General features: G+C 36.8%; 1 protein-coding gene across 4 annotated transcripts in view; it reads left to right on the plus strand.

Annotated features, from left to right (window-relative positions):
- The window catches only part of LOC100061960 (zinc finger protein 426), a 16,567-nt gene extending 16,301 nt beyond the window's left edge, over positions 1 to 266 (plus strand). For all 4 annotated transcript variants that reach the window (XM_070274157.1, XM_014741873.3, XM_023645504.2 and 1 more), the window contains one exon: positions 1 to 266. This exon is cut by the window's left edge and continues 3,356 nt beyond it. The gene's annotated coding sequence lies outside the window, so the exon portion shown is untranslated.
- The last annotated feature ends 13,947 nt before the right edge of the window (positions 267 to 14,213 follow it).

Here is a 14,213-nt window from a genome sequence, read left to right on the forward strand (position 1 = left end):
GTGTTAGAGGGGAGGGATAAGGATCTCTGCTGTCCTGCTTACTAATGAATCTTATCATTAAGTGCATCAATAATTATATCAGCCTGGTTTTCCTTAATTTCTTAATCTTACTGGACCCTTAATTTTTAAATCTCATTTTATACATAATTAGTTTGGAGTTAAAAATTTTTTATGTAAATGAAATATGGTTTTTAAAATTAATTTATTTTTAAATTGAAACTTTTAGTCCATAATATAGTTACTAATAAATTTGGTTTTATATCTAGCATCTTGTGTTTTTCACTGCTTAACCCATTTTTCTTTCCTCTCTCATCTTTTTTTTTTTTCCAGGTAAATGATTTTACTGTTGAAGATTGAAATTTATATAATGTATTAATTATATTTTACTTGCCCCAAGATCCTTTAACTTTTTTTTTCTTTTTTAAACTTTTTTAATTGCAGTAACATTGAATTATAACATAATATAGCTTTTGGATATACATGATAATATATTTCGAATTTTGTGTAGATTACATCATGTTCACAACCCAAAAATTAATTATAGTCCATCCCCTCACATGTGAGCCTAATCACCCCTTTTGCCCTCCCCCCCTTCCCCTGTGGTAATCACCAATCCAATCTCCATTGCTATGTGTTAGTTCTTCATTGTTTTTGTCGTCTACTTATGATTGAGATCATATGCTGTTTGACTTTCTCCCTCTAATTTCACTCAGGATAATACCCTCAAGGACCAGCCACGTTGTCACAAATGGCCAGATTTCATCATTTCTTATGACTGAATAGTATTCCATTGTGTATAGATACCACATCTTCTTTATCCATTCGTCCCTTGATGGGCACCTGGGTTACTTCCAAGTCTTGGCTGTTGTGAATAATGCTGCAATGAACATAGGGGTGCATGTATCTTTATGCTGTTACATTTTCAAGTTCTTTGGATAAATACTCAGCAGTGGGATAGCTGGATCATATGGTAGATCTATTCTTAATTTTCTGAGGCTACTCCATATTGCTTTCCATAGTGGCTGCACCAGTTTGCACTCCTACCAGCAGTGTACAAGGGTTCCTTTCTTTCCACATCCTCTTGAACACTTATTTCCTGTCTTGTTAATTATAACCATACTGACTGGAGTGAGGTGATAGCTCATTGTATTTTTGATTTGCATTTCCCTGATAGCTAATGATGTTGAGCATCTTTTCATATGCCTGTTGGCCATTTGTATATCTTCTAGGGCTAAATCTCTGTTCAGATCTTTTGCCCATTTTTTAACTGGATTGTTGGGTTTTTTGTTGAGCTGTATGAGTTCTTTGTATATTTTGGATATTAACCCTTTATCTGATAGATGGTTTAGAAATATCGTCTCCCAATCATTAGGTTGTCTTTTCGTTTTGTTGCTGGTTTCCTTTGCTGTGCAGAAGCTTTTTAGTTTGATTTAGTCCCATTTGTTCATTGTTTCTTTTATTTCCCTTGCGTGGTCAGACGTGGTACTTGAAAATGTGCTAAGACTGATGTCAAAGAGTGTACTGCCTATGTTTTCTTCTAGAAGTTTCATGGTTTCGGGTTTTACATTCAAGTCTTTAATCCATTTTGAGTTGATTTTTGTGCATGGTGTAAGCAAATGGTCTGCTTTCATTCTTTTGCATGTGGCTGTCCAGTTTTCCCAAACCATTTATTGAAGAGATTCTCCTTTCTCCATCGTATGCTCTTGGCTCCCTTGTCGAATATTAGCTGTCCATAGATGTGTGGGTTTGTTTCTGGGCTCTTGATTCTGTTACATTGACCTGTGTGTCTGTTTTTGTGCCAGTACCATGCTGTTTTGGTTACTATGGCTTTGTAGTACATTTTGAAATCAGGGAGAGTGATACCTCCAGCTTTGTTAGTTTTTCTCAGGAGTCCTCTGGCTATTCAGGTCTTTTTGTTGTTCCATATAAATTTTAGGATTCTTCCATTTCTGTGAAAAAATTTGTTGGGACTTTGATAGGGATTGAGTTGAATCTATAGATTGCTTTAGGAAGTACGGACATTTTAACGATGTTATTTTTTCTAATCCAAGAGCATGGAATGTCTTTCTACTTCTTTGTGTCTTCTTTGATTTCTTTCAACAATGTTTTGTAGTTTTCGGTGTACAGATCTTTCATCTCTTTGGTTAAGTTTATTCCTAGGTATTTTATTCTTTTTGTTGCAATTGTAAATGGCATTGCATTCTTAATTTCTCTTTCTGCTACTTCGTTGTTAGTCTATAGAAATACAACCGATTTTTGTACATGGATTTTGTATCCCGCACCTTGATTGTATTCCTTTATTGTTTCTGAAAGTTTTTTAGTGGATTCTTTAGGGTTTTCTAGATATAAAATCATGTCATCTGCAGAGAGTGACAGTTTCACTTCTTTTCCAATGTGGATCCCTTTTATTTCTTTTTCTTGCCAGATTGCTGTGGCTAGGACTTCCAATAATATGTTAAATAAGAGTGGTGACAGTGGACATCCTTGTCTGGTTCCTGTTCTTAGAGGGAGAGCTTTCAGTTTTTCTCCGTTGAGAATATTTGCTGTGGGTTTGTCATATATGGCCTTTACTATGTTGAAGTGTTTTCCTTCTATACCCATTTTATTTAGAGTCTTTATCATAAATGGATGTTGTGTCTTGTCAAATTCTTTCTCTGCATCTATTGAGCTGATCATGTGATTTTGATTCTTCATTTTGTTAATGTGGTGTATCACGTTGATAGATTTGTGGATGTTGAACCATCCCTGCATCCCTGGAATGAAACCCACTTGATCATGATGTATGATCTTTTTAATGTATTGTATTCAATTTGCTAGTATTTTGTTGAGGATTTTTGTGTCAATGTTCATCAGTGATATTGGCCTGTAATTTTCTTTTTTTGTGTTGTCCTTGTCTGGTTTTGGTATCAGGATATCTTTGGCTTCGTAGAAGGAGTTAGGAAGCCTCCCCTCCTCTTCAATTTTTTGGAAGAGTTTGAGAAGGATAGGTGTTAAATCTTCTTTGAATGTTTGGTAGAATTCACCAGGGAAGCCATCAGGTCTTGAACTTTTATTTTCTGTGAGGTTTTTGATTGCTGTTTCGATCTCCTTACTGGTGATTGGTCTATTCAAATTCTCTACTTCTTCTTGGTCCGGTTTTGGAAGGTTGTATGTTTCTAAGAATTTATCCATTTCTTCTAAATTATCCACTTTGGTGGGATATAGCTTTTCATATTATTCTCTTACTATCTTTTGTATTTCTGAGGTGTCTGTTGTAATCTCTCCTCTTTCATTTCTGATTTTATTTATTTGAGCTTTCTCTCTTTTTTTCTTAAGTGAGTCTGGCTAAGGGTTTGTCAATTTTTATCTTTTCTAAGAACCAGCTCTTGGTTTCATTGTTTTTCTATTTTTTTAATCTCTTTCATTTATTTCTGCTCTGATTTTTATTATTTCCTTCCTTCGTGATTTTGGGCTTTGTTGTTCTTTTTCCAGTACATTTCCATGCACTTTTAGATTGTTCCTTGTCGAATATTAGCAGAGAGTCCTAGAATTAAGTCAAAAGTCAGGGGAGCCACTTATAGGTCCAGGTGGCAAGATGAACAGGTCCCCTGAGAAGTGGGACATCCTCTCCTTGAAAGAGGATATGTGTGACAGGGACATGGGTACCCCTGTGGAGAAGTGCTTGGTATCATCAACTGTACTGAAAGCACTATCTTGTGATAAAAGTTGATCACCTCCTTAAGGGGACACACCAGTGGAGGTTGCATGATGGCCCTGCTGTGGACAAAACTTACTAATGATGATGTGGACAGGTGTGATGATTCTCCAGCTTTGCCTGGATCTTACAGGCTTCACATTAGCCTTTTCTATCCCATAAGACTTTGGTCCTGACAGTCTCCCTCAGCCCCCAGTGGTGTCTTCCATGGAGTTCCCCATTGGCATTTTCCCTGGCCTTTTGGGGACCACTGCAGTCACTGCAGCTCTGGCCTTTTCTTCACTCATAGCCCAGATTTGCCTTCCAACTATTCTCCCTCCTCGACTCTTCTGCCACTTCTCAAATAAACGGTGTCCTGTGGGTCCTTGAGGAGAGGGATATTACAAAAGGAATTATTGCCCCTGAGAAGTGTGTCTTTCCACAGGTTACGGAAAGGCTATTAACCTCCCTGTGTGCAGGGAACCTACAAGTGACACAACACGTGGGCATTTAAAATTACTGTTTTGCGTTAGGTGTAGTATTCTATGAAATACTGGCAGAGCACTCTGGTTTTTTAATCTCAGTTTTTAACACACTACGTTCCTCGATTCAGGATCTGAATAGTAGTAATTTTAAAATTTACTCTTTTAAAATCTTTTTATTTGCAAATTATAATGATTTTGAAATAATCAGATGTATAAATTTAATATTACTGATTAAGTCTCAAGCACTTTAAGGTCCTTCTGTTTATGGGTGGGTATTTTATTGAACTGCATCTGGGTGAGAGGCACTGCCACCCAAGCCAATTTTGAATTTCTTTTCCCCCGGACCTGTGGTTTGGGGAGGCTCCATTAAGTAATACTACTATTTCACAATTTTTTATTATGATAAACTATATATCACATAAAATTTACTCATTTAACCTTTTTAAGTTCACAGCTCAGTGGTGTTAAATACTCTCACATTGTTGTTTTACCATCACCACCATCCATCTCTAGAACTTTTTCATCATCCCAAATTCATACTTGGTACTTATTAAACACTAACTCACCATAGCCTCTTCCTCCAGTCCCCAGCAACACCCATTCTAATTTCTGGCTCTGTGTTTATTGAGTAGACTCCTCTAGTTACCTTATGTAAGTGGAGTCATACACTGTATGGTGTTTTGTGTCAGGCTTATTTCACATAGCAGAATGTCTTCAAAGTCCATCCATGTTTTTAGCGTGTGACAGAATTTTATTCTTTTTAAGGCTGAATAATATTCCATTGTTTGTATACACATTTTGTGTATCCATTTGTCCATTGATAGACACTTGGGTGGCTTCCACCTTTTGGCTACTGTGAATAATGCAGCTTATGAAAATGGGTGTGCATATATCTATTTGATGTTCCTGCATTTCTTTTGGGTGAAACTCAAAGGGGAAATTGTTGGATATTATGATAATCCTATTTACCCCATTCACTTTCAAGTTTTACTGTATCTGGATAGGTGTGTTATTCATAGGGACTTTGAGAAGATGTGGAAAATGGGGTGATTTTGATATATAGGAAGTCCCTAGTTTGGGTATCAAGATGTAGCAGTAGCAGCTATACAGCAGAACATTATATGTTTTTGTTTTCTTTTGCCTCTAGATAGATATTTAATTATACCTCCTAGAAGATTGTGTATTGCATCGAGCAAGCTAAGATCCAGTTATTTTGCTTTAACTAGGTATCCATTAACAATATTGAGAAGGATCTCACTTGTCTGTTAGTCAAGAATCACTAGGTGCCAGTGATCAAGGGTCAATGTCAGATACTAAGGGAACATTGGTAACCAAAAGACATAATGCTGCCCATGATATACAAAAACTCCCCTAAAGAAAGCAAATCGTACTGCCAAACAAGATAGACTTCAAGTCACAAAGCGTTTCTTGAGATAGAGTTGATTCAGATAAAAGACTCAGATTCTCCAACATATAAAATGTTGAAATGTGAATCCACCTAATAATATTGTTACAAAATACATAAAGCAATGCTTGACAGAAATAGACTCTAAGTCCACAATTCAAGTGGGAGATTTAAACATCTTTCTCCCGTATTGCCTCTCTAAACAATGGAGAAAAATCAGCTAAAGTGTAGATTGGAAAATGATGAGCAAGCTGTCTAATATGTGTACACATGTATCTTTTGCCTGTTGAAATCAAAGTGCTTGTCTGCAGAAGCGGTAAAGGGAATAGACTAGGAGAGGCAAGAGGGCTTTTGGGAGAGATGACTGTGTTCCGTATCTTGTTTAGGCTGGTGATTACACAAGGATGTGCAATTTTAAAATCATTTACAGAATACTTAAGGTCTGTTTATTTGATTGTATATTAATGGTATTACAATGAAAAAATTCTATGCAATTTCCACCAAACTAAACGCATTTGTGTGCCTCATCAGCACAAAGTCCCCCAGGTTGATAACTGTAGTATTAAAATCTCAACTTGGAGATAGACAGCTGGGTCTTCTTTTTTCCTGTGACTGTATGTGACTTCATGGTAACAAGAGGACACTGGTAACAAAAGACACATAATGCTGCACATGACATGCAAAAACTCTAATAGAAAGCAGATCCTAGTGTCAGACAACATAGAATCATGTATAGAGTTTCAGCCTTCTCAGTCATGGAGTTGTTGTGAAGGTGGATTTAGTTTGCAGATAATGAACTGTGAAACTTTCTGTTTGTCATTATAATACCATTGTGTAGATTACCACTCAGGCTGCTCTTCTGTTTTTGGTTTATTAAAGAGTGCAGTTTATTTAAAAGAAAAAGAATTGACCTTGAATTCACATAAATTTAAAAGATCTGAAATGAACATGAAGGAAATCTGAGGAATAAAAGAATACAAATCAAAGCAAAACAAAAAAACTGATAAATAATATGCAAAAGTGGTTCTCTGAGAAGACGCACATCTGAGGAGACCTGTAAAATGCACAGATGTTGGAGAAAGTCTGATTTGGCATTTCCCCTCTGCAAAGGTGGAAGGGAGAGAGCAGACCTGTTTGATTTGAGTATTCTCAACCAAGACTCTCTTGAAGTTGCCCGCTACTTGAAAAGTATTCTGAGGGGGATTTTTTTTTTTTTGTAAAAATCTTGACGTTGTTTCTCTAATCTTTTTGCATTCAAGTTGGAATAGTTAGTTTCCCTTTTCTGCCATTATCTGCCCCAGAATATTTGTGCCTCTGTGTGTGTATGTAGAAGACTCATTTTACTACCTGCCTGATTTCTCTCATCTTAAATATGCTTTTAGACTGATACGTCAATCATTGGCTTATTATCTACCTACTTTCATAGGAAGATTGGATTTTCAAGGCTTCGGGTGATTTCTGTATTCACTACTTATCCCTTCTCACTTCCTAGCACAGGGACAGAATTTTATTATTTGCTGAAAGAATGGAAAAAGCCAGAGGTAAGAACTTTAAAGCAGTTACAGGACTCCAAACTTCTTCAAGGGAATGTCCACTGTATCAGCTGAATACAATATTTCACTTTTTATCTCTTTGTAATGCCCAGCAGCAGTTTGAAAGCATAATGTGACATGTAGAGTTTACATTTTTTCAGTAGCCATAATGAACCAAAAAAGAACTGAGATCAATTTTAATAATAAATTTTATTTAATTCAATGTATTTAAAATATTTCAACATTGTAAGCAGTATAAAGATTGAGATGTCTAAATCCTTTATACTAAGTCTTCAAATTTCACTGGATACTATATTGTCATCGGACGTCATTGATTTGTGTTTAGATCTCATACAATTGCAGTTGAAGAGGTAGATTCCAATATCCAAATATTTCCAGTAACTGTCTACCTAAGGCGAGAGCCTTGTAACTCCAGGAGCCCTGGGTGAAGATTTTGCTGCTGTTCTGCATGGCATGAGGAGTTGTCACATGGCCCTCCAGAACTGCCCTGCAACCCAGTGTACCAAGAGTCACCATGGGATGAACACAGTACATCAATGAAGAGTGTGGGTGTCTAAATATGTTTATTCACCAATAACTCTGGACTTTCTTCTAGAGACAAGATGTGATATGTTGAGACAGAGTTAAAGCCCTCACCAGACCCTTTCACTTTGCCCTTATGTCTGTACAAGGTACAGGTGATTCATGGACTGCCATACAATCCTCAAGGCAGTCAAGTCTAGAGGAAATGCCCCATTGGCACCATTGGGGAAGTGGAAGGAAGAGTGCCACTGATAAAAATAGGAAAGAATGACAAAATGGACTCCATGATGTACTCATTTCCATTTCTCATTCCATGATGTACTCATGGGAGAAAAGGGTGAGAAGAAAAGGAGATATATCTCAATGGGTCAGAAGTCAAATGGTTTACAAGCTCAGAGTGAAACATCTCACCTTCTCCTTTTGCATACAAATACAAGCTGACCCTGCTCTGCACCTCATTTCTAAGAACATTTGGCCTCAACTCAAAGCTCACAGCAAAGTTGTTGCCTTTCAGAGGTTATTTCCTGTGGAAAGACACATTTCCTAGGTGCTAAAATTTCCTCTAATATTTCCCCCACCCTCAGGCTACCCTTTCTATGAGAAGTGCAAGAGGTGTCAGGGAGGAACAAAAGGTGGGAGAAAGGCTGCTGAGAGGATGATGTGGGATAAGAGTGAAGAAAGGGCCAGAACAGCAGGTAATGAGGTGGTCCCAACAATGCCAGGTGACAATAGGACACCCAATAAATGGCACTTCTGGGGACTGAGACAGCCCTGAATAAGGACATCTGGGAGAAGAGGTCAATGCAAAAGCTATATCCCCCAGGTAAAGCTTTGGAATAGTCAGGAATGCAATAGTTTGCAATAGTTTGGAATAATATCCCCATTACCATTTGTTTCACTGTTGATAATACCCAGAATTTGCACAAAGAAGTACCCAAGTCCCTGTCAGATATGTCCTCTCCCAAGGAGGGGGAGACACTCCCACCACACAGGGGGCCAGCTCTAGCTTAAGTGGAAGTCAGGCAAAATCCAGTGCTCTAGCCAATTAAAGGATTAAGTGGAGAAGAAATGATAGTCTCATCCATTACCATTCAATACTCTGGGCTTTGGGAAATCTGGGTGGTATTGGAGTCACTATTTTAGAGTGAGGGAATGGCACTTCAGGGCTTCCACACACCCTTTCTACCACAGTCTCCTAGCAGGGTCAAGGGACAATAGAGGAACCTCAGACTGACTGGAAGACTCTAATAGCGGTTTTCGAGATCACCGAAATAACTGCTGGCCAGGTCAGGAAAGTCTAACCTCTGGTAACCCACCTGTATCTCATCTTATCTATAACTGTTTCCCTGAGACCCCAGTACTACTGAGTGTCCTGAAGACCTAAAGTAGAGGATGATGAGCTCAAATCTTGATTTTCTCATCTGATGTCATAAGAGATGCTCAGTCTTTCACCCACTGACAAAACCCCTCCCTGTTAACAACATGAACCCTGCTTCTAGAGACTCCCCCAACTTGTCACTGAGGTGCTACAGTTTATAGGCTTGTGTGCCACAGATATGTGTATCAGGTAGCCTTTACTGTGTAACAAACCCAAAACATAGCAGAAAACAGTAATAATTTCATACCAGAAGCTTCTTGAAAACAAACTTGTACAGCTCAGTTCTGCTTGTTTCTGTTGGTCAAAGCAAGTCACAAGGCCAGCTCAGACAAAAGTATAAAAGAAAAAACACCTATTAAGAGAAGCATTAGATTACTTTTTTACGTTTGGTCTACCTATGTTACAGGGAAAATTAGAAAGTGACTGCACATACACAGAGAAAGGTTCAGGAAAGACCTGAGAAGACCTTAAGTTTACACCAAGTGCTGATCTGCAGCCTAGAGATAGCCTACAACAAAGAAGCAACAACAACAAAAAGTTAAAATCTGATGAAGGGGGAGAATTTGGTTTCCAGAGATACCACAGGATTAGGTTCAAATATACAGCATTTCACAAAAAGGTTCCAATATCCAGTGTTTCACAAAAAAAATCACAAGGCATACCAAGAAAGAGGAAAGTACGACCCATTCAAAGGAAAAGGTAAATCAACAGAAACTGTCTCCAAAAATGACCTCATGACATATCTACTAGACAAACACTTTAAAACAACTGTCTTAAAGGTTCTCAAAGTACTAAAGAAGATATCGAGAAAGACAAGGAAACAATGTATGAACAAAATGGAGATATCAATAAAGAGATAGAGAACCTTTTAAAAAAGAAACCAGGAAGAGATTCTGGAGTTGAAAAGTGTGGTAAGTGAAATGAAAAATTCACTAGAGGGATTCAAACACACATTTGTACAATTCAGTAAAAAAAATTAGTGAACTCCAAGATAGGAGAATGGAAATAAGAAACAGAAGGAAAAAAGACTCAAGAATAGTGAACATAGCCAAAAATATCTTTGGGATAGCCTCAAAGAGACCAACATTCTCACTGTGGAAGTCCTAGAAGGAGAAGAGTCAGAGAAAGAATTAGAAGAAATCATTGCTGAATTCTTCCCAATTTGATATATGGGTTGAATACAGACATCAAAGAAGCTGAACAAACTCCAAGTAGATGAGTTCCAATTGACCAGATGAAGACATACCAAAATCAAACTTTCAAAAGACAGAGAAACTTGAAAGTAGCAAGAGAGAAGCAAGTGGTCACACATCAGGGTCCTCAATAGAAAGCTAAGCAGATTTCCCATCAGAATCTTTGGAAGCCAGAAGATTGTGAGCTGATATATTCAAAGTACTAAAATTAAAAAAAAAATTCTACCAAGATTCCTATATCTAGCAAAACCATCTTTCAAAAATGAGGAATATGGGCCTGCCCAGTGGCACAGCAGTTAAGTGCACACGTTCCACTTCATTGGCCTGGGGTTCACTGGTTTGGATCCCGGGTGCAGACATGGCACTGCTTGGCAAGCCATGCTGTGCTAGGTGTCCCATGTATAAAGTAGAGGAAGATGGGCATGGATGTTAGCTCAGGGCCAGTCTTCCTCAGCAAAAAAGAGGAGGACTGGCAGCAGTTAGCTCAGGGCTAATCTTCCTGAAAAAAAAAAGTGAGGAATATGGGGCTGGCCTGGTGGTGCAGTGGTTAAATTCACACATTCCACTTCTCAGAGGCCCAGGATTTGCAGGTTCAGATCTCGGGTGCGGACATGGCACTGCTTTGCAAAAGCCATGCTGTGGCAGGCGTCCCACATAGAAACTAGAGGAGGATGGGCATGGATGTTGGCTCAGGGCCAGTCTTCCTCAGCAAAAAGGGAAGGATTGGCAGTAGTTAGCTCAGGGCTAATCTTCCTCAGGAAAAAAAAAAAAAGAACACAATTACTAAAGTAAATCCCTCTTCATCAGTATTTTAAATGTAAATGGATTAAAGTCTTAAAGAGATTGGCAGAATGCATAAAAATACATGATCCAACCATATGCTGTCTACCAGAGATTCACTATAGATCCAAAGACAGAAACAGGTTGAAAATTAAAGTATGGAAAAAGATATTCCATGCAAATGGTAGCCAAATGGCAGCAGGGGTAGCTATACAAATATCAGACAAAATAGATTTTAAGTCTAAAGATTTTATTCTAAAGAGACACAGAAAAACATTAAATATTAATAAAAGTTTCAATACAACAAGAAGGTATAACAATTATAAATATGCACCTAATGACAGACCATGAAAATATAAGAAGTAAAAACTTACAGATTTGAAGAAAGAAATAGTTTTACAATAATATTTGAAGACTTCAATATCCCACTCACAATAATGGACACAATAGCCAGACAGAAGATAAGTATGGAAATAAAAGACTTAAACAACACAATAATCCAACTGGATCTAACAGACATGTACGGAACACTACCCAACAACAGAACACACATTCTTCTCAAGTACAAATGAAATATTTGCAAGAATAGACCACAAATTAATTCTGTATAGATTTAATAGCATACAAAGTACCTTCTCCAATCAAAACAGGATGAAGCTAGAAATCAGTAAAAACAACAAACTGGAAAATCAATAAAATTGTGGAAATGAAACAACACTCTTTAAAACAACCAATATATCAAAAAGAAATTACAAGGGAAATTAGAACATAGACAAAAATGAAAACAAAACACGGCATGGTAAAACTTATGGGAAGCAGTGCTAAGGGGAAAATTTATGGTGATAAAGGATTACATTAAAAAAGCAAAATCTCAAATCAATTTGAGTAACTAGAAGAGGAATAAACTAAACTCAAAGCTAACAGGAGGAAGGAAGTAATAAATATTAGAACAGAGACAAATGACATAGATAACACAAAAAAATAGAAAATATCAATGAAACCAAAAGTTGGTTCTTTGAAAAAAATCAACCTAATTGACAAACATTCAGCTAGATGTGCTAAGACAGAAGACGCAAATTTCTAAAACCAAAAATGAAAGTAAGAGCATTACTAAGACTCTACAGAAATAAAAAACATTATAAGAGAACAATTTTGTGCATCAAAAGGCACTGTTAGAGTAGACAGGCAACCCACAAAATGGAAGAAAATATTTGCAAATCATGTATCTGATAATAGATTAATATCTAGGATATACAGAGAGCTCCTCAAGATAGACAACAAACAACCCAATTCATCAATGGACAAAGGACTTGAGTAGACATTTCTCCAAAGAATATATATGAATGGCCAATAAGCAAGCAGAAAAATACTCAACATCATTAACCATTTGGGAAACGTGCACCAAAACTACGTTGAGATACCACTACACACCCTTCAAATGGCTACTATCAAACAACAGAAAATGAGTGTTGGTGAGGATAAGGAAAAGTTGACACCCTTGTGCACTTTTGGTGGGAACATAAAATGGTAGAGCTACTGTAGAAAATAGTATGACAGCTTCTCAAAAAGTAAAAAGTAGAATTACCATATAATCCAGCAACTCAACTTCTGGATATGCACCTAAGAAAACTGAATGCAAGTACTTGAAGAGATATTTCTTTACTCTTATTCATAACAAACTTTACTAAAATAAAAAGGAAAGTACAGAAAGAATAAGAAAGCAAAAGCACAGTGATAGGGGCTGGCCCGGTGGCTCAGCGGTTAAGTGTGCACGTTCCACTTCTCAGCAGCCCAGGGTTCACAGGTTCAGATCCTAGGTGAAGACATGGCACCGCTTGGCAAAAGCCATGCTGTGGTAGGTGTCCCACGTGTAAAGTAGAGGAAGGTGGGCATGGATGTTAGCTCAGGGCCAGTCTTCCTCAGCAAAAAGAGGAGTATTGGTAGTAGTTAGCTCAGGGCTAATCTTCCTCAAAAAAAAAAAGAAGCACAGTGATATAGGTATATAAATACATAACAGAAATTAAATAAAAACAAAACATGGCAGATATGGTGTAGCTTACTCAAGGGAGTCTGAAATAAATAATAAGAACAGACTACTTTCTACCACAATGAATGCCAGGAAAAAGGAGAATGCACAAAGAAATTGTATTTGGAACACAAATAAGTCCCAAACAGAATGTAGTTACATAAGGAGCAAACATTAAAAATGTAACCAAATACATTCATATTATATATTTTAAAATGGACAAAATGCCTAGAAACATATACAAAACCTGCTGAGTAAGAAATTGGAAGGCTTAGCTGTCCTATAACGGTAAGAAGAGTTTAATCAATACTTAATATCGTTAGAGAAGAAAAGTACCAAAACCAACTATCTTAACAGTTACCGTATATCCAGATAATTTTACTAGTTCAGTGCACCCTGCATTAGAGAAATACATATTTCTTACCTTACGGAAACCGTTTAAGAATTAATAAAAGGTGGAAATACTTTCCGTTGCCATATAGGAGGCTGTCATAATCAGCATCTAAATACCATTCAGGAACAAAATAAGAGAAAAAGAATTACGTGTCAGTGTTACTCAAGCATATCATTAAAAGGCTTGTATAAAATATTAGTAAACAGAACCCAACGAAGTATATACACATATGTAAGAAAAAGGTGATTCTCTATGTCCTAGTTGAGTTTATTCAGGAATCCAAGGTCGACTTCACAATAGAAAACCAATAATTACAATGACCACATTAATTTTTTAAAATAGTCTTTTTATTTATGGATTCACTCAAATATTATTAGGTACTTATCATGGGCCAAGTGCAGTTCTAGGTGCTTGAATTTTATCAGTGAACAAATATGATTATTTCAGATGCTACAGGGGAATCATTTAATAAATTCATAGGCATTCAGTCTCCAAAATATGAAATATTAGGAAATTTTATAAACTTTTATAAGGTGGCTACAAAAAAAAAACAAGACAGGAAACAATCTTTTCCTTTTAATTTAAAAACCTATTGTGCATATAACATTGTGTACATTTAAAGCATACAACAGGTTAATTTGATACATTATATATTGTAATATGACTGCTATAGTAGTGATAAAGAGCAACCTCATCACATTACATAATTATCCTTTATTTTGAGTTGTTGGAATAATTAAGTCTAATCTCATCAGATTTGATGATTGTAATACAATATTGTTGTAAACGATCTTGGATGATAAA

The sequence above is a fragment of the Equus caballus genome, chromosome 7 (genome assembly GCF_041296265.1).
Source record: "Equus caballus isolate H_3958 breed thoroughbred chromosome 7, TB-T2T, whole genome shotgun sequence".
Lineage (NCBI taxonomy): Eukaryota > Metazoa > Chordata > Mammalia > Perissodactyla > Equidae > Equus > Equus caballus.